This window comes from Pseudonaja textilis, chromosome 4, assembly GCF_049901715.1.
Source record: "Pseudonaja textilis isolate UNSWEBS1 chromosome 4, rPseTex1.2, whole genome shotgun sequence".
Taxonomy (NCBI): Eukaryota; Metazoa; Chordata; class Lepidosauria; order Squamata; family Elapidae; genus Pseudonaja; species Pseudonaja textilis.
In genome coordinates this window covers 10,029,849-10,049,845 of record NC_141993.1, presented here as the reverse complement: position 1 = coordinate 10,049,845, position 19,997 = coordinate 10,029,849, and the positions used below count along the sequence as shown (strand labels likewise).

Sequence of the window (19,997 nt, the reverse complement as noted above, 5' to 3'; positions counted from 1 at the left end):
AATCTATATATATAAAAACTCAAGTACCGCTCACTCATCATGAAATCTCCAGAACCGTAAAGCCTACAAACTTGAAATTTGGCACGTATGTTTCTCTTGGCTTCTAGGTGGTCGCTAAGAAAGGATTCTTTGAAATGATCATCAGATCACTAGTATTTCTTAATACAGCAATTAACATGCTCTGATGCTAAAGAGTTCTACTCCCCCTCCCCACCTGAAAACTGTTCCAACTGCCAGTTGCCTCACATTCCGTTACCTCAGTTCAAACCGGCAGACATTCCACTCCTTTGCTCATCACTCCTTTGCTCAGGATCGGCCTGAGGCTCCTTACAGTACTAAACGTCGGTACCTCACCAAAATGTCTACGCCTTCCACCTAAGGAGCTGCTTTCGGACTCAAGGTGGCGGGAGCAATACTCCCTTATGTGTTTCAATCATCGACCACCACTGATTCAACGGATTGTGAACTGGATTTCTCCTGCATAGCCCGATCACATAGTGTCGTCCCGAAGCACGGGTATCCAGCTAATTTTCCATAAGTCAGCCCAGCCTCCACCCAAGGTAGCTTAGGAATGCCTATGAAAGGAAGAACATGTAGTAAGACTGCTAAAAGAGATAATGCATGAAGATTCAAGCCAGAGCATGTTCTCTTTGTAGGAAATCCCTGGCATTTGAGTGGCAGATTCAAAGTTATCAGTTTGTGCCTCAACTTCTAAGTCGGGGTAACAGATAACATATTATCAAGAGTTGGAAAGGACCTTGTAGGTCATCTAGTCCAATCCCCTGCCCAAGCAGGAGACCCTACACCATTTCTGAGTGGGTGGGCAACTATGGGCCCTTTATGACCTGTGGACTTCAATTCCCAGCCATAGTTACTCACCCCTGCTCTAGGTGTTAAATGTATGCTTTGGCCCAGGGACCTACTAATTATGAGACTTTGCTACCATACAGTTCCCCAGTTCTTTACAAAGCAATGTGAAGCCAACCTGTTGTTGTGGTTCTCCGGCAGTAAGTGTGGATGGCTGGGGTCTCGGAGAGCGAGAACTCAGATGAGGGGCTTGCGTGTGATGCAGGGATGGGGCCAGGACCATCAGGGAGTGGAATGCTGCCTTCGGAGCTTGTAGAGGATGGCAGCAGTGATGAAGAGGTTCCCGAGGAGCCCGTGCCCAGTGTGCATGCACACAGGCTGCTCGAAGGAAAGGGCAGCTGCAGCAGCATGGGCAACTCTGGAGTAAGTCTGCAAGTTAATGGCCCCTCTCTTAAGAGATAAAAGCCAGCTGAGAAACCGGAGTTCTTTGCAGGAAGCAAAGAAATTTTTGCACTCAAGCCTTGTGAACATTCGGGATATCTTGGTTGGTGTTTGGAGACTCTTTGTATTTGAAATATTTCTTGGCAACTTTATCTAGTGTTCTTGGCAGCCTTGCACAAGCTTGTCTTATCAGAGACAATTAGTTTGAAACAGCCTTTTAACCGTGAAGGAACAGAATTCGTAAAGAATCATTAAAAAGTTTTGCTGTTACCTCCATTTTGTGTTTGTTTCCTTGGAACAAGGTTTGGGTCAGAACACCTGTTTTAGATTACAAATTGCAGATTATCAGAGTTGGAAGGGACCTTGTAGGTCATCTAGTCCAACCCAATTCTTCCAGTCCTGAAATATTGAGAATAGACAGCAGATACCAACAATCAGGGCAACAATCTGAACATTACAAGAGCCCAAAAGAATAAAATATTGTCCAGGAGCAATAAAAAAATCTCATACTCGTCTTCCTGCCACCTCGGTTATCCATTTTTTTTCCCCCAGTTCATGTCATTTGGGTCGTTTTCCAAAAATATTCTAATGGTTGTTATGGGGGATGTCGGCTGCAAAGACACTGTTATTCCATTGCCCTTCAGTCTGCACTGAATGCTTTCATAGGTTTGTACAACTAATGCTTTTGCCAACAAAAGTTGCATACATCCAGTGCCACTGAGAATTCTGCAGATCTTCAGCCTTGGTTTTTGTTATTGCAAAAGAGCAGCCTTGGAGATCTGTTCTTCCACTAAACCAGACTAGACCTCTGGACCTTATTTTGTGCAATTCTTCAGTGATCACCCATATTCCTGGTTGAAGGCTGATAGCTGTTGTAGTCTGCGATGTCTTGAAGGCATTTCACAATAGGATGATATAGTTACAGCCAAGAGCCACTAGGTGTCCTGTGCAACTCAGCCAGGAATCCCACTAGTTCTGGATTTGCAAAACAGGAGAATTCTGCTTCAATTCAGCTCCTTGTAGGATGCCTTTGCCCAAGGAAATTGTGTAAGGTCTGAAAAGAGACAGAAATCAGAATTTTATGAGAAAATGAGATGAAGAGGATAGAGTATATTAACTGTACTTAATCAACCCCTTGGTTCCCTCTAGTATGCTTGGCACCTGGAACTGAAATTATAATTACTTTGTATTTCTAGTTAGCATATTTAACTGAAGGGATCTAAAAGGATCTAATTATAACAGAAAGGTGATCCCCATTCTTGTGGTTTCTAAATATGCCGGGCCTGCAATATATATATGTATATATATATATATATATATACACACATACTATATATACTGCCTACCAGCATCCATCGGTATTCATCTGGCTAGCATCCTATCAGTGTGTGAGGGAGTTGAGGGCTGCTAGGAAACGGAAGCAGTATTTCCTGTGTGAGCAAGAAGGAGACAACAAGGAGCCTGGGCGTGGCTTAACTCAACTGTTCTGTACTAAAGCTGCTTGGTGCTGTGAAACTAAAACTGAAACTCCTCTCTGCTTGCGTTTTGCATTTGGAAGAGATTTCTTTTCAGATGGGGAGGGGGAATAGAACTCCTTAGCATCAGAGCGTGTTAATAATAATAATAATAATAATAATAATAATAATAATAATAATAATATAGGAAATACTAATGCTCTGATAGTCATTTGCAAAATTCCTTTCTTAGTGAGCACCTAGAAGCCAAGAGGAACATACCTGCCAAATTTCAAGTTTGTAGGCTTTACGGTTCTGGAGATTTTGTGATGATGCATGTATATATATATATATATACCACCCAGCTCTAACAGTGTTTCTGTGGGGTACCTGTAATATTCCTCATTCCCCTGAGCCTCTTGGAGGAATGGCAGGGCTTTTAAATGAAATTAGTGTTGAGATTAATCAGAAAGTAATTGTCCTCGGTCTGGAATCTTGCACTGGATGGAACCCCTGTTGCAAATTTATCAAGTGATTAAACTTGGCGTAACTGAGTGTAGCTACGGGCCATTTAAATTGATGCCTGGGAAACCTCTTTGCAAGCAGCAGTGCCATCTTCCAAATAAACACGCGAACCATTAAAAAAAGGAAGACAGCATTTGATGCTTCTAGCTTCTCCCTCCCCAGTTGCAACGATTTTGGATATTACCTCGGCTCTTAATTCAGTTGCTTTTGCAGATCAATTCATATTCCCGGCACCAGTTTCTCTCTGCTGCTCCTTACAAGTCTCCCCTCCATTTTTTTTTTTTTTTTTTTTTTTAGCCCTGGAGAAATTAAACCTTCACCTCTAGAGACTCCAGGCAAGCAAGAAATGCCACGTTTAAGCCTGACAAAAAGAGGACAAAACAGAGAAAGGAAAGCCAGAGGCAGATTCCTCATTAACTGTGAATGAGTCAGACTGAAAATGGCTCATTTGATCGCTGTCACATGTTCTGCTTGCAGCTGGGTTCTTCCCATGTCAGTTTCACATCTGTCTCACCACTGCAACTAAATTCCAAGAAAACATCGTTTCTGTATTACAGAGTACCCAATTTATTTTATTTTATTTTTTTAAAAAATACCCACCTGGGTTGAAGCTCCGACTTTCGGTAACTTTCTGACCCTCCTGCTTCCTAGAAAGGCCTTTTAACTGACGTCACATCTTCTATGCCTGCGTCAGTGAGTCAAATAAATTCTTGCCGTAAAATTTAATCATCGTAGATGAAGTGCTGACCCATCCTAGACTTAATCCAAGATCTCTGTGTTTTCCTGTAAACACTTGGAGCAAGGCCCAAGAGGAAAAGGGCAAGCTTGGCTCCACATCAGCTCTTCTTCAACTAGGGCCCTCCAAAGATGTTAAATTACAATGCCCAACATCTGCAGCCTGCATGGTTGGCCCCTGTGGGAGATGCCTGGGTCGGAAGCCCCCCCCACCCTTCTAGAGAATGTAATATTTTGGGGGATATTATAAAAGAGGTAGAATATGATACTTCCCCCAAAGGAGAAATGGAGGAACGTGTTCTTAAAGGCAGAAAGCATTCTGAGCAAGGCTTCCTGAGACAGTAACAATCACACGCTGAGTCCCCCAAACCTTTTTTTTTTAATTTCAACGGCTGTGAATTATATGCATTCACAGCCCGTAATGAGTCCGAAATAGTTTATGAATAGTCCAACAGAAGTCTGCCACAGTCTTTTTGGGATAAGGCTGATAAGCACCTACCTTAACCTCCCTTGCAATGCTGCCAATGACTAAATTGCCCATTAGCTGTACAAGGCCAAACGGAGCACAAAGTCATCACAGAGCTTCAGAGTTTAAACTGATCAGAACGAACAAAGTTGCTTCCTGCAAAGGCTCATGTCCCTTTGCTCCTCCTTTATGTCTTATGGGAGGGGCCAATCACCTCCAAGCCTTACTCCTGAGTTGCCCCTTTTATCTTAACTGTCCTTGCCTTCTGACAGCTCTGCGCAAGCATGCCCTGGGAACAGGCTCCCACTGTTCCTCTTCCTTGCTAATGTCCGATTCCGGAGGCTCCGGAGTCAGCACATAACTATCAGATGGCCCTAGCCCCATCTCTGTGTCAGATGCAGATCCCTCGTCCAAGTCCTCCCCAGACTCCAGGACTGGCCCATGTTCTCCCCACTGTCTGACTCTGCTGCCAGCTCCACAGGCCGCCAGCAGACCACAACATAAAGTAGCTCCCAGTCTTTTTTAATAGCCTCCAGCAGATGCCTGAAGTCTTTAGAGATGGATATTAAAGGATGCCCATTAAGAAAGCCTGGGCCAGCCTATTCACAAACAAAACACCTTCACCTCCAGTGATGGGATTAAAATTTACGTCCATCTCCCCTTCACAATCTCTAATAACCCACCACCATTAGAATAGCAAAAGACACACTACATTGCACAACCCCCAGCAGCATTTCAGAAACTCTGTAGAAATCCTTGCGCTCATCAATCCAATTTGTCAGCTGTCCCAGAACCGTACGCTGTTGCTGGTTCTGCTCATCAATAAACGGACCTTCTTTCCTAAGCAGCTAGCCTACATTTTATTTCCAGTGCCTTTCTCCCAGCTGTTCTGACCAAGGCTTCCTGAGATACCAACAACACATATAAAATCCAAAACTCTTTTATTTTAGTTCAATGGCTGTGAATTATCATCATTCACAGCCCAAAATGAGTTTTAACCAGTTATAATTAGTCCCAGGGATGTCTGCCAAAGTTCTTTGTAAGTCGTCTGATAAGAACGCACCTTATCTGATTTGAAAGCCAACCACTAAAGCCCCAATTAGTCTTTCCAAAACCGAACAGAGCACAAATTCACCACGGAGCTTTCAGAGTCCAAACTGATCAGAGCGAACGGCATTGCTTCCTGCAAAGGTTTTCCTACCTTTGCACTTCCTTTATAACTTAGGGGAGGGGCAATCACCTCCAAGCCTTACTCCCGAGTCACCCCTTTTGTCTTAGCTACTCTTGCCTTCTGGCAGCTCTGTGCACACGCACACTGGGAACAGGCTCCCCTAGTGTTGTGGTTCACCGGCAGCAGGCGTGGACAGCTGAGATCTCAGAGAGCGAGGACTCAGATGAGGGGCCTGTGTGTGATGCAGGGATGAAGCCAGGACCATCAGGGAGTGGAATGCTGCTTTTGAAGATTGTGGAAGCTGGCAGCAGTGATGAAGAGGATCCCGAGGAGCCTGTGCCCAGTGCGTGTGCGTGTAGGGCTGCTCGAAGGAAAGAGCAGCTGCAGCAGTACGGGCGACTCAGGAGTAAAACTGGAAGGTAATGACCCCTCCCTTAAGAGATAAAAGCCAGCTGAGAAACTGCAGTTCTTTGCAGAAGGCAAAGAAGTTTGATACTCGAGCCTGGTGGACATTACAATATCTGAGTTGGTGTTTGGAGACTCTTTGATTTATTGTTTAGGAACTTTATCTGTTGTTTACTCTCTTGGAACCAGGTTTGGGTCAGAACGCCTTGTTCCTCTGCCTTGCTGCTGCCAGACTCTGGAGGCTCTGGAGTCAGCACCCCACTCCCAGATGGTCCTGGCCCCATCTCTGCATTGGATGCAGGACCCTCGTCCAAGTCCTCCCCAGATTCCCAGAGTGGTCCCTGTTCCTCCCCACTGTCCCATTCTTTTCAGGCTGCCGAAGAACCAAAATACCAGTTCGGAACCCGATGGATTTTTCTTCCCACACCTGCTTGGGAAAGGCTGTGGCACGTGAGCCTGTCTGGATTTCTCCGAGATGCTGCCCTGCTTTTAAAAGGCTGTGCAATGTGCCAAGGCAGAAGAAAAGAGGCCCGAAAAATTCTGGCACAGCACAGTAAGCAGGGAGAAGAAATAGAAAGAGAAATAAAAGCTATTTGAGCAAGAGGAAGGAAGGGAGATCTTACCCCATCAGCAAAGATCAGGAATGTCACAAGAATCAAATGTGGACCAAGAGGGTCACATTTGAAAGTGTTTTGTTCCTTTGGAAAGAGATTTCTGTTCTCTAAGTCATGTCACCACTTGCCTCTACTCACAGTGCAGTCATGCCTGGGCAACCCTTCCTTTTCTCCAATGACATTATCTTTATCGGGTGAATGAGACAGTCCTAAAGGGCCCAAAGCTACCTCGGAATCAAAGAAGTGTTTTAATCCAGCTCTGTCTGAAGTGTGTAAAATTTGTTAGTCCCTGTATAAGGTTTTACCAATAACAGATTAACAGAGTTGGAAGGGACCTTGTAGGTCATCTAGTTCAACCCCCCCCACCCCCGCTCTAACAGGAGACCCTACACCATTTCTGATCAATGGCAATCCAATCTCTTCTTGAAAGCCTCCAGGGATGAAGCTCCCACAACTTCCATGGGTTAATTGTTCTCACTATCAGAAAATCTCTCCTTATTTCCAGGTTCAATCTCTCCTTGTTCAGCTTCCATCCATTATTCCTTGTTTGGCCTTCAGTGTGTCTTGGAAAATAGCTTGACCCCCTCCTCCTCTCTGTGGCAGCCCCTCAAATATTGGAAGATGCTCCCCTGTCTCCCCTGGTCCTTCTCTTCCCTAGACTAGCCAGGCCCAGTTCCCGCAACTGTTCATCATAGGTTTTATGAAGAAAAACTGCAAGAAGCATCCCAGAAGTCCAGGCCAAAGCTTCTAAAACATAGGCATATGGAATCACCTCGGTGTTGCCTACCTCAACCAAGCAAAACTTCACAAAATAATAATAATAATAATAATAATAATAATAATAATAATAATAATAATTGTTATTATTGTTGTTGTTGTTGTTGTTGTTGTTGTTGTTGTTGTAATTGTTCTTCCACGGATTTATATTTTTCTAAAAATATGGGATTGCTTCTTCATCTCATATTAATAATTAAGGTACAAGGAAATTAAAGCTTTACATTAAATGGATCTGTTTATAAAATGTTTGCAAAAGTGCTGATAAAATCAGCATGGTTTAATGGCTAAGGTGATGGACTTAGCCAGTCTCTGGTGCTTCCTTAGCTATATAGGAGCCCAGCAGGGTGACATTGGACAACCTCTCTCCCTAGATTGGAAATTGAAGAACGCTTATCTACAAACCAGCACAAACCCAAATGGATTAATGGCCCATAACTTTAAGTGAAGAGGCCTTCGTTTGCAGTGGATTGATTCAAGACCAGTATCGTTAAATGCAGCAGATCAATAAAAGAACTTTTTCTCTGCCTAAAGAAAACGTTAAGTAAACAAGTAGGTGATGATTGAAGACATGGCTGCAAAACTTCCACTGAAGTTCTTGGTGTAATTACTGTATTATCTGGCTATTAAGAGGGCAGTTTCAAAGATAAACGTCTTTTCTGACTCATGGCATCATATGAGACAAGAGTGTGGAATGGGTTGAGAAAACATTCCTGTTGCAAGTTTATACCTGTCCGTCTAAAGAGTTGCTTGGGCTTGGAGCTCAAAACTGATGTTGTTGGTCTTCACCTATGGAGCTGGTCATGGCTTGGCTCCAAGTTAAGTTCATGACTTTGTTCTCCTCACTATAATCAGCCCAACCAATTTAGTTTGCAACCAATTAACAGAGTTGGAAGGGTCTTGTAGGTTATATAATCCAATCCACCACCCAAGCAGGAGACCCTACACCATTTCTGACAAATAGCAATCCAATTTCTTCTTGAAAGTCTCAAGTGAAGAAGCTCCCACAACTTCCGATGGCAACTTCAGTTCCATCAGTTGATTGTTCTCACTGTCAGAAAATTTATCCTTATTTCCAGGTTGAATCTCTCCTTGTTCAGTTTCCATCCATTATTCCTTGTCTGGTCTTCAGGTGCCTTAGAAAATAGCTTGACTCCCTCCTCCTCTCTGTGGCAGCCCCTCAAATACAGGAACACTGCTATCATGTCTCCCCTGGTCCTTCTCTTCACTAGACTAGCCAGGCCCTGTTCCTGAAACCATTCATCGAATGTTTTAGCCTCCAGTCCCCTAATCGTCCTGGTTGCTCTTCTCTTTACTTTTTCTAGAGTCTCAACCTCAGTTTTATAGTCTGGTAACCAAAACTGGATGCAGTACTCTAGGTGTGGTCTTACTAAGGCCAAAACTGGATGCAGTACTCTAGGTGTGGTCTTACTAAGGCTTTATAGTGTGGTATTAGTTCTTCACTTGATCTTGATTGTATCCCTCTGTTAATGCAACTTAGGATTGCATTAGCTTTTTTTGGCTCCTGCTGCATGCTATTGGCTCCTATTTAACTGATTGTCCACTAAGACTCCAAGATCCCTCTCACAGTTACTGCTATTGAGCCTGCTTTCACCCAGTCTACAGGTGTACTTTTGGTTTTCCTTGCCTAAATGTAAGACTTTACTTTTCTCTACGTTGAATTTCCTTTTGTTAGATAGGTCCCAAGGTTCAAGTCTGTCAAGATCCATCTGGTAATTCAAACTTACCTAGGGAAACTCTAGATTCAGGGTATTAAGAACAAGGACGACTAGATTTAAGAACAGTTTTTATCCAAGTGCAGTTTTGAGTTTGAATGCAGGGTCATAAGATTTTTGTGGAATTTAATGGCTGAGAGTAATGGGGTATTTACATTTTTAAACTGTATAGAGATTATTGTATGGTCTGTTGTGTTTAGTTTTATTTTCTTTCGATGGTGTTGTCCAGTTTTACTTGTGGAAGAGCACCTCATTTCGTTGCACCCGCTTGCGAGTGTAATGACAAATAAAATTCTTATGTCTTATGAAATGTCCTGGTGCTTCCCTGCTTTGGGGGTTGGAGGCAGAGGTGGGTATTCAGCAGGTTCTGACCAGTTCTGGAGAACTGGTAGCAGAAATTTTGAGTGGTTCAGAGAACTGGCAAATCCACCTCTGACTGACCCTGTCAACCCCATCTATTCTCTGCCTCCAATTGAGTCCCAGCTGATCAGTTGGGTCTTCTTTGGATGCCCTGTACAGGAGAACGGAGCCGGAAAGCAGGTTAGTGGGGTGGGGAGGGAATGGAGATTTTACAGTATCCTTCCCCTGCCACGCCCACTAAGCCACTCCCATAAAACCAGTTATACATTTTTTTGAATCCCACCACTGGTTGGAGAGTCGGGTGAGACCCAGGGGTACTGATTTTTGATAGCAATTCTGGACCTTTGGAAGACCCTCCAGTAGAAATTAGGGTGCATACAGGCCTGTATAGGCGTTAGGGGATGGTGTGGAAGAGAATGTAGAAGTGCGGGTTGGAAAGGTACGCAGGGGAGGTTGCACATTGACTAAGCTAAAAATTCTTTATTGGCAAACAAACCAGTAAAGGTAGTAGCAAACAAAAATAGGTAGAATTATAATCCAGGAATGGTTTCCAACTGTAGCTGAATTAGTTGAGGTTAGGGTTAGTTAGTTTCTCAAATATGATTTCTGACATTGATCTGTACTCCTACTATTTGATTCTCCATTGTTTCAGAGAAAGAATTAAACCCAATTTTCAGTGAGAAATGGAGAATTTTTAGCTGCTGCAATTAGTATGGTTGTATTGCATGACGTTTGTGGTGGTCTCTCATGAAAAGAAGACACTACGCAAAGTTGTCTTGGGATGAGAGCGCAGAGAGAACTCCGAAACCCTCTTTTATTAGAAGCAATCTTTGTTAACGTAGCAATTTTGTTAATGTCCTATCACAAACGCATTACATCACACAACATGCACTGATCATTTGCATAAAGCATACAAGGCTGCAAAGTTTAAGTTTGCTACAGTTCTGGTTAAGAAATGGTAACAATTTGTCTTTGCTCCTTGCTCCGTGTTCCAGCCAACCACCAGAAGGCTCCGTTGTCCTAGCACGTACACAAAGAACAAAGAATCATAGTTCCCACATCTCCCCTGTTTTTCCTTTTTAAGAGACAGGCAGTGTTTTAGTCCCAATAACAGTCTTTGTCAGGCGCGTAGGCAAGAGTGCTGTGCATGCTGATGTTATCCACGGCGTTCGTGACTTCTTCAACCATCACAAACACCTTGTCCTCGTCTGGGTCGTCACAGGTTGGCTCTCCTATCTCATCTTCGGATGGCAGTGGTTCATATGTGTTAGTTATTTGTTGATTCCAGAGAGCCATTACCTGCACAGTGGCTTTTTTCTCAGCCAAGAGGGATAAACTGTTAGAAATAGTGCGTACAAAGATGGGTAATACACAAGGCAATACAACACATCCCGCAGCAATCATACCAATGAGCACTACAATAGCTTGCAAACCAGGCAATTTTGGGAACCAGGATCCAAACATGTCTCTAAAATCAAGACCTAAAAAACGATATTGTACCCCCTTAGATTCAGGTAAGTGAGTGTACAAGCAAATGGGATTACATTTGTCAGTGATACATGAAGTAGAGTTTGATTTAACAGTGATATTAATATTTTGAGGGCCTCTTACTTGAGCAGAGACAATAGATGGGGTGTACCAGTAGTTGTAAACAGTGGTGGCCCCCACGTTAGTCCCAGACACCTTTTGAAAGAGATATTTCTTTTCCTGTAGATAAGATCTCTGCCAGCTGTGTGAGCCACAGGTAACTCCTGGAGCGTCGTTAGGACCTTGACCTTTGCTGATGGCAAGGCAAGCATCAAAGCATACTGAGATGTTGGTACCCCCCCCCCGAGTGACATTATGGGTTATGTACCCATTTTTTGTTTGACTGGTAGAGAACATTCCTGCAAGATCAGAACTGGAGCCACCTTTGTATGCACAGACATATAGGGATGCTGTAATGGGTCCCACTGCCTTGGGCTCATAGCACTGAATGCCTTCGGCAGTGTAACATTGTGCATATTGAGTGTTGTTATGCAGACAAGGGGAGACCGTCGTGGAGTTGCACTTGGGCTTCAAGGTATGATAGATCAGGGTGGATTGGGTTTTCGTTCCGCTGCGAGTAGTTTTGATGCAGGCGTTGCAGGAGGATGGGGTGGCTGTCGTATTGGCAGGAACGATGTGGAAACCCAGGAGGCAAATGATGAATGCAGTGGGCAGCTTCATGATGCTGATGTAGGCAAGGCTGGTTTGGGTAGAAAAGGCCTCACTTGTCGTCCGGTGACCCAGGTGGTGGCGTTGTTGTAGGAAACAGCTGCGTACCCTCATCCCCAGGTTATAAGTTAAGCTGGCCCATGCCATGTGGGATCTGGCAACTGTCAAAAGTAGACTGGAGGTCTAGGAGCATCCTTGGATGGAGAGCAAAAGTGTCGAGAGGCGGCAGAAGAAGCAGGTGTCCCAGACTCATTCAGGAAATTCAGTGTAAATAAGCACAAGTTAAGCTTGTTTTGCAGCGTGGGTAGCCCTGGGGTGAGTTTGCCCATCGAGTTTTGAACTTTGTCAAGAGCATTCTTTAGGGTCAGATTGGCTCTTTCTACTATGGCCTGCCCTTGAGAATTGTATGGAATGCCAAATTTGTGCAAAATGCCTCATTGTTTACAAAAGGTAGCAAAGTTGGTACGAGTATAGGCGGGGCCATTATCAGTTTTTAATTCTGAGGACTTTCCCAGGCACGCAAATGACTGGATGCAGTTGCTAATGACATGTTTTGTGGTCTCTCCTCTTTGCGGGGAGGCCATGATGAACCCTGAGTATGTGTTCACTGAAACATGGATATATTTCCATGGTGCAAAAGGCGCATACTGGGTTACATCCATTTGCCAAATTTGGCAGGGTTTTAAGCCTCTGGGATTTACTCCCATTGGCAGGGCAGGGGCTTGCTTGCTGCAAGTAGGGCACTGTTGAATAATCGCAGCAGCCCCTTGGGTGGTGATTTGGAATTCCTTCATAAGAGCCCTTTTATTTTGATGAAAATAGTTGTGACTGTCCCAAGGGGTTAGGGGAGAAAGAGAGAAAGCGGATAGAATAGTAGCAGCAGATGCGGCTGTTAATTGCTGCAATGCAAGCAATTTATTTGCTGGCAATGGCCATTGATCAACCCAATCAGGAATGTCCGTGGTTAAGGTCAACCGAAGGGGAAGAGGGTGAGTCATTCTAGCTGCAATTTAGCACCAATTTGAGAGAGTAAGTCCCCCCCCCACAAATTTATGTGAAGGGGGAGGATGACGGGCTTTATTTGTGCAGTCCCTGTGAGGTTTTCAGAAGTCCCAGGGAGCCAAAACTTACTGATGAGAGCCATTTGAATCCCTCCTACACCTCTGACCGATGGGGAGGTCTCTGTTTCCCAGTCTGTAGGCCACTCGTCAGAGCGTATCACCGAGACGTCAGCACCAGAGTCCAGAAGACCGGTGAAGCGGCGACCTTTGATTAAAGCCAAGAGTGTGGGCTTAGTTTCGGTGATAGATCTAGTGAGGGCAAGCACATCAGAGGGAAGTTGCGGTATCATGATCATTTTTGCTACGACATCACCCTTTTGTAACTTCGTTGGAAGAGTGGATAGCACAGAAAGGTTAATGGCTGAGAGTTTTGAGGAAGGATAAAGCAGATCGGGAACCACAGAGATTCCTTTGAGGAGGGCACGAGGGTGAGATTGTATAAGAGCAGTTTTATCGGAGGAGAAGGAGGCAGAAGGAGGAAGCTGTGCGCCGACAGAGTGGTAGATGGGGAAAGGATATGAGCACATCTTCTGCCACTGATAATTCATACACAGTGGATGGCATATGGGCAGCCTTGGGAGAGGGGCTAGCTGCTGGCCCCTCTACTCGTTTCCTGAGGGTTCAGTTTTTGATCGACATTGATTAGCCCAATGATAGCCTTTCTTACATTTCGGGCAGACTGTTTTTGGTCGAACATCTCTACTGACGGAGGGCTTTGCTGCCCCCCCGCTGGGGGCTCGACATTATGATTTAAAATGGCCAGGCTTCCCACAATTGTAACAATTACCAGATGGCTTATTACCTCTGGTGATAGCTGCAGCCATCATTTCGGAAGTGTATAGGTGTGTTCCCACCACCCTGCAGGCTTGTAGGAATTGGGCTAGAGTGGCATCTGGAGAATTAATCAAGGGAGTAAGCAAGGTTTTACAGTCTGCATTAGCGTTCTCATATGCCAATTTAAGAAGAATTTCCTGCCGAGCCGCCTCATTTGTAATTTGCCTTTGTAGGGCCGCTTGGAGGCGTTCAATAAAATCGGCATAGGGTTCATTGGAATTTTGTAGAATTTTTGCAAAAGATTGTACGGAGGTATGAGGGTCATCCAAGCGAGAGAGAGCAAGCAGAGCGGCTTGTGCAGAAAGGTTAAGAGCATTAATAGGGCTATTATATTGAGCTGCGGGAGCAGCAAAGGCACCCTCTCCTGCCAGTTCATTTGCGGTAAGATTCGGATTTTGAGCTGCCAATAGGCTACATGATGGAGAAACTCCGTTCGCCATACAACAAATTGAGTCCCTGTTAGAGTCATATGAAAAAGGCTATGCCAATCAGCTGGGATCATTATATGGGCGTTAGCCATCATTCTAAATAATCCCATCGTAAATGGAGCCTGAATACCGTACATTTGTGCAGCTTGTTTGATATCCTTGATTGATTTAACAGGGATGGGTTCCCAGTGCGGGATGTTTTGTCCCTGCGCGTTCTGCGCATAAACTAACGGGAACACCGATGGGCAGTCGAAGTGATCTAACTCGCCAGTTCTAACTCCCGCAGCGATGGTGGCATGAACCGCGCCCGTAGGAGGGGGTAAGGCAGGAGAGGAAGGCACAGAAGGGAAAGCAAGAGAAGAAGAAGAGGGATTGGGTGAGGGGGGGGTCAGGAGAAGGGGGGAGGTTTACCAACCTCATTTGCCTCCGGGGGGGCAGTCGGTTTAAGAGACACAGGCGCCACAGCGGGGGGCAAGAGTTGTACAGCAGGATTCACATAGGGAGGGGGTCCAGAAAGGGGGCCAAGTAGGGGTTGCTCTAGAGAGGAGAGAGCCTCAAAAACCACCCTCCAAGCAATTAATATAGACGAAGGGGCCCTAGGACTTGCATGAAGGTATTTTCCAATCTCCTTCCATACTGTAGTTTTGATACTGCCTTTAGCCGGATAAGAAGGGCAGTGTTGCCAAATGTATTCTAGGAGTTCCTCAATAGAGGTTTTTGGGAGGGGGGCACGAAGGGAACCCCCCTTTTTAAAGGTAAAAAAATTTCGTTTGGTCAATTCTCTGATTTCCTGAATGTGAGCTGCCTGCTCCTTAGAGAATCTACCACCCATACTCACGAGGGATCTGTTGTCGCCAGTGATTCAAGCGGATGGGGTGCACCAAGTCTATTCCAGACAACGAGAATGGGTGTGCCAAAGACGTATCTCTTTTGAGTGGATCACGTCGGGGTCACCAGTTGTGGTGGTCTCTCATGAAAAGAAGACACTACGCAAAGTTGTCTTGGGATGAGAGCGCAGAGAGAACTCCGAAACCCTCTTTTATTAGAAGCAATCTTTGTTAACGTAGCAATTTTGTTAACGTCCTATCACAAACGCATTACATCACACAACATGCACTGATCATTCGCATAAAGCATACAAGGCTGCAAAGTTTAAGTTTGCTACAGTTCTGGTTAAGAAATGGTAACAATTTGTCTTTGCTCCTTGCTCCGTGTTCCAGCCAACCACCAGAAGGCTCCGTTGTCCTAGCACGTACACAAAGAACAAAGAATCATAGTTCCCACAGACGTGTGATGTTTTAATATGTAGATCCAAACTAATAAAAGTGTGAATATTGAGTTTAATTTTATAACGCTTGCAAATCTGTCCCCTACATCTATTTTGGCCTTTTTTTTTTAACTTCTTGGGTTTCTCCCCCCCCCAATTATATTTTAAAATCTTGATTAAAATACAATTTAGAAAGAAGAGCTGGATGGGTGCCTTTAGTTTAGAATTGAAAACTTCAATCTTTTGGCATAAAGTTTGATACCCATGTAATTAAATTGCTAGGTGGATTATTCTTTCTAGAACTTCTGACAAATTTTAAGTTTTCTTAATGACTTCATGTGGGATCACAAGACGGATGACCAAACTCTACTACAATCTCTTGCCTGAGGGATTGTGGTTCAAATCATGCTATAACAAGTAAAGAATATGCGAGGATGGGTAACTGCCATGTCCCTGTTGGAATCTGTTTTTGAAGGGGTGGCGAGCAGCTGACAGGGAGTGGGAGTGTGGCTCCATTGGCTGTGAAGGAAACTGGGAAGGGCAAAGTCCAGCTGGGCAGAGCAGGGGAGAGGTAGAGCAAGGGAGAGGGAGTACAGAGGAAGACCCAGGCCCACCCCCTCCATCCTAGGGCACGCAGCGAGGAATGGAGAAAGGAGCAACTTGAGTTGCATGGCTTACGGAGGAGGAAAGGGCCCTGTTTCCCTTCATTAGCTGCAGCTGGGAATAGTGTTTAAAAAGTGAAGCTCCACACAGCAAAGTTGTTGGGAGCAAATTGTGAATTATCTGGTACCATCAAGGCTTATCTGGGTTCCTAGCATCTTCCCAACTGTGTGTGTTTTGTTGGCCTTTGAAGTCTGCAATTCCTTATCCTGCCCTGTCCAGTTAATTACTTCAGCATGGTTTGTGTGGATTTTTATTTAAAGTTTGTGTGCACTTTGTTTTCGGACTGAATTTCCTCCACTTAAAGGCTGTTCTTAGGTAAGTTTTTTCTCCATCCGAAGGTAACCTGGACATTGGGGGCAAAGTTGGAGGTATTGAAAGGACTCTTCTTGCTTATTTGACTGTGTTGCCTTTGTGCCACACCCCGTGTCATCACAATAACCAAACTCACAGTTAAGGGGACTCGAGCATCATATTTTTATTTCAAATATAGTAATTTATCACCTTGATCTTGTTTCAATGCCTGAAATCAATGGCAGCGCTTTGTTTTGTTTTATTTTATTTTACTTTTTTAAACACTGTAGTCCACCAGCATGGAGCCTGGGACTCTGGAGTTTTTGTTCTGAAAATAGGAAAGCGAACATTTTTTGAACAAGGTGGGCAACTTGGCAATATTACAAGCTGTGGACTTCAACTCCCAGAATTCCTGAGCCAGCTCTATGGTGCTGAGGACAAAACTGGTTGATTACTTAGAAAGGCAAGGAGGGATTCAAGGGAATCAAAAGGAATCCATTGTTTCATCTTAGTTTCTTAACTTTCATCTTCGTTTTTTTAAAAATAATTTTTATTGGATTTTTCACAATTAAAAGCAACATAAATGCAACACAACACAACAACAAAACAACACAAATGCAATCTTTGTTGATCTCTTTCATCTTAATCTTAATAGCATTTCCAATATTTTGAGGGGTTCTCACCAGTCGTGGGATTCAAAACTTTTTACTTCCGGTTTTGTGGGCATGGCTTGGTGGGCGTGGCAGGGGAAGTTTACTGCAAAATCTCCATTCCCTCCCCACCCCACTAACCTGCTTTCCAGCTCCGTTCTCCTGTGCAGGGCAACCAAAAAAGACCCAGCTGATCAGCTGGGACTCAACGGGAGGCAGAGAAGAGATGCGGGCGGGGCCAGTCAGAGGTGGGATTTGCTGGTTCTTCGAACTACTCAAAATGTCCGCTACCAGTTCTCCAGAACTGGTCAGAACCTGCTGAATACCACCTCTGGTTCTCTCAGAAAAGAAGGGATCAGCCTAGTCTCCATAGCACCTGAGGGCAGGACAAGAATTAATGAGTAGAAGCTCATTAAAGAGAGATCCAAAACTAAGCAGAAATTTCTTGATCGTGAGAGCCGTTAACCAGTGGAACAGCTTGCCTCCTGAAGTTGTGGTCGCTCCATCACTGGAGGCTTTTAAGAAGAGTTTGGACAGGCATTGATCAAGAATGGTATAGGATCTCCTGCCTGGGTAGGGGTGGGTGGGCTAGAACACCTCCAATGTCCCTTCTAACTCTGTTATTCTGTGTTCTGCATCTATTAATTCCCTAACAGGATCATGACAAGAATTGATGTCATTCCCCTGTTGGAGTCTGACTCTGAGGGAGAGATGGAACAGTTGATAGGGAGTGGAAGCGTGGCTCCGGTGGATCTGGAGGAAACTGGGGAAGGGCACAAGCTGGTTGGGCAGTCAGAGGAAGACCCAGGCCCATCCCCTCTTCATCCTAGGGCACGCAGGGAGGAGCGGATAAGGGAGAAATGTGAGTAGTGTGGTCTAAGGGGGAGGAAGGGGCCCTGATCCCCTTTATGGGCTGCAACCGGAAGGACTGTTTAAAAAGACAAACTGTGCATGGCAAAGTCCTCTGCCATAGCAGAATCCCTAAGCATTATATATGATATATCATTCAGAACCAGCTCCTTACCAAACCTATGGTCCTTAGCTAAGGTCATCCCTACCTTCAAAAAAGGTGACCCCAGTCTGGTTGAAAACTACAGACCAATCTCACTGTGTTGTGTCATGTGCAAAGTCATAGAATCAATCATTAACCAATTCATCACCCTCCACTTAGAGTCAAACAACCTACTCTCCAAAAAACAATTTGGTTTCAGGAAAAAATTGTCCTGCAACCTACAACTCCTCCACTGCAAAAACATATGGACTACTCTACTCGACCAGGGTAAAGCAATAGACACAATTTACATAGACTTCTGCAAAGCCTTTGATTCAGTGGTACATGACAAACTACTGTTAAAACTAAACTTTTATGGAATTTCTGGATCCCTTCATAAGTGGATTACTGCATTCCTGTCAAACAGGCAACAAGTAGTAAAAATAGGGAGTGCTATATCAAACCCTGCTCTAGTAAACAGTGGTGTCCCCCAAGGCAGCATTTTAGGACCCACTCTCTTTATACTCTATATAAATGACACTTGTGATCACCTTATAAGCAACTGCATCCTCTTCGCGGATGATGTAAAACTATTCAACACCACCGACTATGCTACTGCTCTTAAAAGTGACCTTGAATATGTTTCTGAATGGTCAAACAATTGGCAACTCCAAATCTCAACCAACAAATGCTCTGTCCTACATATTGGTAAAAAAAATCAGTACACCAAATATAAATCTGGTGGATATGACCTCATTGATGACTCTCACTCTGTCAAGGACCTAGGAGTACTCATATCTAATGACCTAAGCACCAGAGCTCACTGTAACAGCATTGCCAAAAAGGCATTAAGACTTGTAAACCTAATCTTATGAAGCTTCTCCTCTGGAAATATTGAATTACTAACTAGGGCATACAAAACCTTTGCTAGACCAATACTCAAATACAGCTCATCTCTCTGGAATCCACACTGTATATCAGACATTAATACAATGGAGTGAGTCCAGGAGTATTTCACAAGAAGAGTACTACACTCCTCTGCTCGCAACAGAATACCCTATATCACCAGGCTTGAAATTTTGGGATTGGACAACCTAGAACTACGCCGCCTATGGTTGGACTTAAGCGTAGTACACAAAATTATCTGCTACAATGTCCTACCAGTCAATGACTACTTCAACTGCAACAATACAAGAGCATACAACAGATACAAACTCAATGTAAACCGCTCCAAATTTGATTGCAGAAAGTACGACTTCAGCAACAGAGTGGTCAATGCCTGGAATGCACTACCTGACTCTGTAGTTACATCCTCTAACCCCCACTCCTTTAACCTCAAACTAACCACTATTGACCTCACCCCATTCCTAAGAGGTCTGTAAGGGGCCTGCATAAGTGCACCATCGTGCCTCCCATCCCTGTCCTATTGTCCCCATTTAATCGTACCTATTTTCTGTATTCTTACTCATGTTATACTTATACCTATTATTTTGTAAGTGATTGACAAATCAATTCAAATCAAATAAATAAATATAAAGTTGCTGGAAGCAAAGCGTGTATTCTTGTTGGAGCTTATCTGTGTTTTGGCTTTCTCCCAACTATGGTTACTGCGTTATTTGGTAGAAGTCTGCAATTAATCATCCTTGCCTGCTGTAGTAATTCCTTCAGTGTGATGTATTGGTTTTTTTTTTTACTTCAAATTAACTTTATTTTGGGTGTGGACTGCATTTACTCCCTCCATAAACTGTTTTCTTTAAGCGTTTGATATCCTGCCGAGGATAATTGGACATTGGGGCCAAGTTGGAGGCATTAAAGGGACTTTCTTCTATTTTTGTGACTTGGTTATTTTTGTGTCACGCCCTGGATCATCACAACTGATTGCAGATCAGCCCCAATATTGGGAAGCCACCAAACTTTCCTAGATCTTCCTAAGAATTCCCAGTAATTTTGAACCTGGGTGATTATAACAAGGATAGTTTCATGCAGACTAGGATTTTCGAAATAATGCTATCTTCTAGCCAGCAGCATAAAGTTTTAAACAACGTATAGAACTGAGCACCTGCATTTAAACCGACCCCTTACAAGGGAAGCCAAGGTGGAGAATAATAAATTTGTTCTTGAGGAACAA

The 19,997-nt window shown here is 44.1% G+C and overlaps 1 pseudogene; it reads right to left on the bottom strand.

The window, feature by feature from the left end:
* Positions 1–13,347: 13,347 nt before the first annotated feature.
* Positions 13,348–14,427, bottom strand: LOC148125749 (endogenous retrovirus group K member 8 Gag polyprotein-like; annotated as a pseudogene).
* Between the last annotated feature and the right edge of the window lie 5,570 nt (positions 14,428–19,997).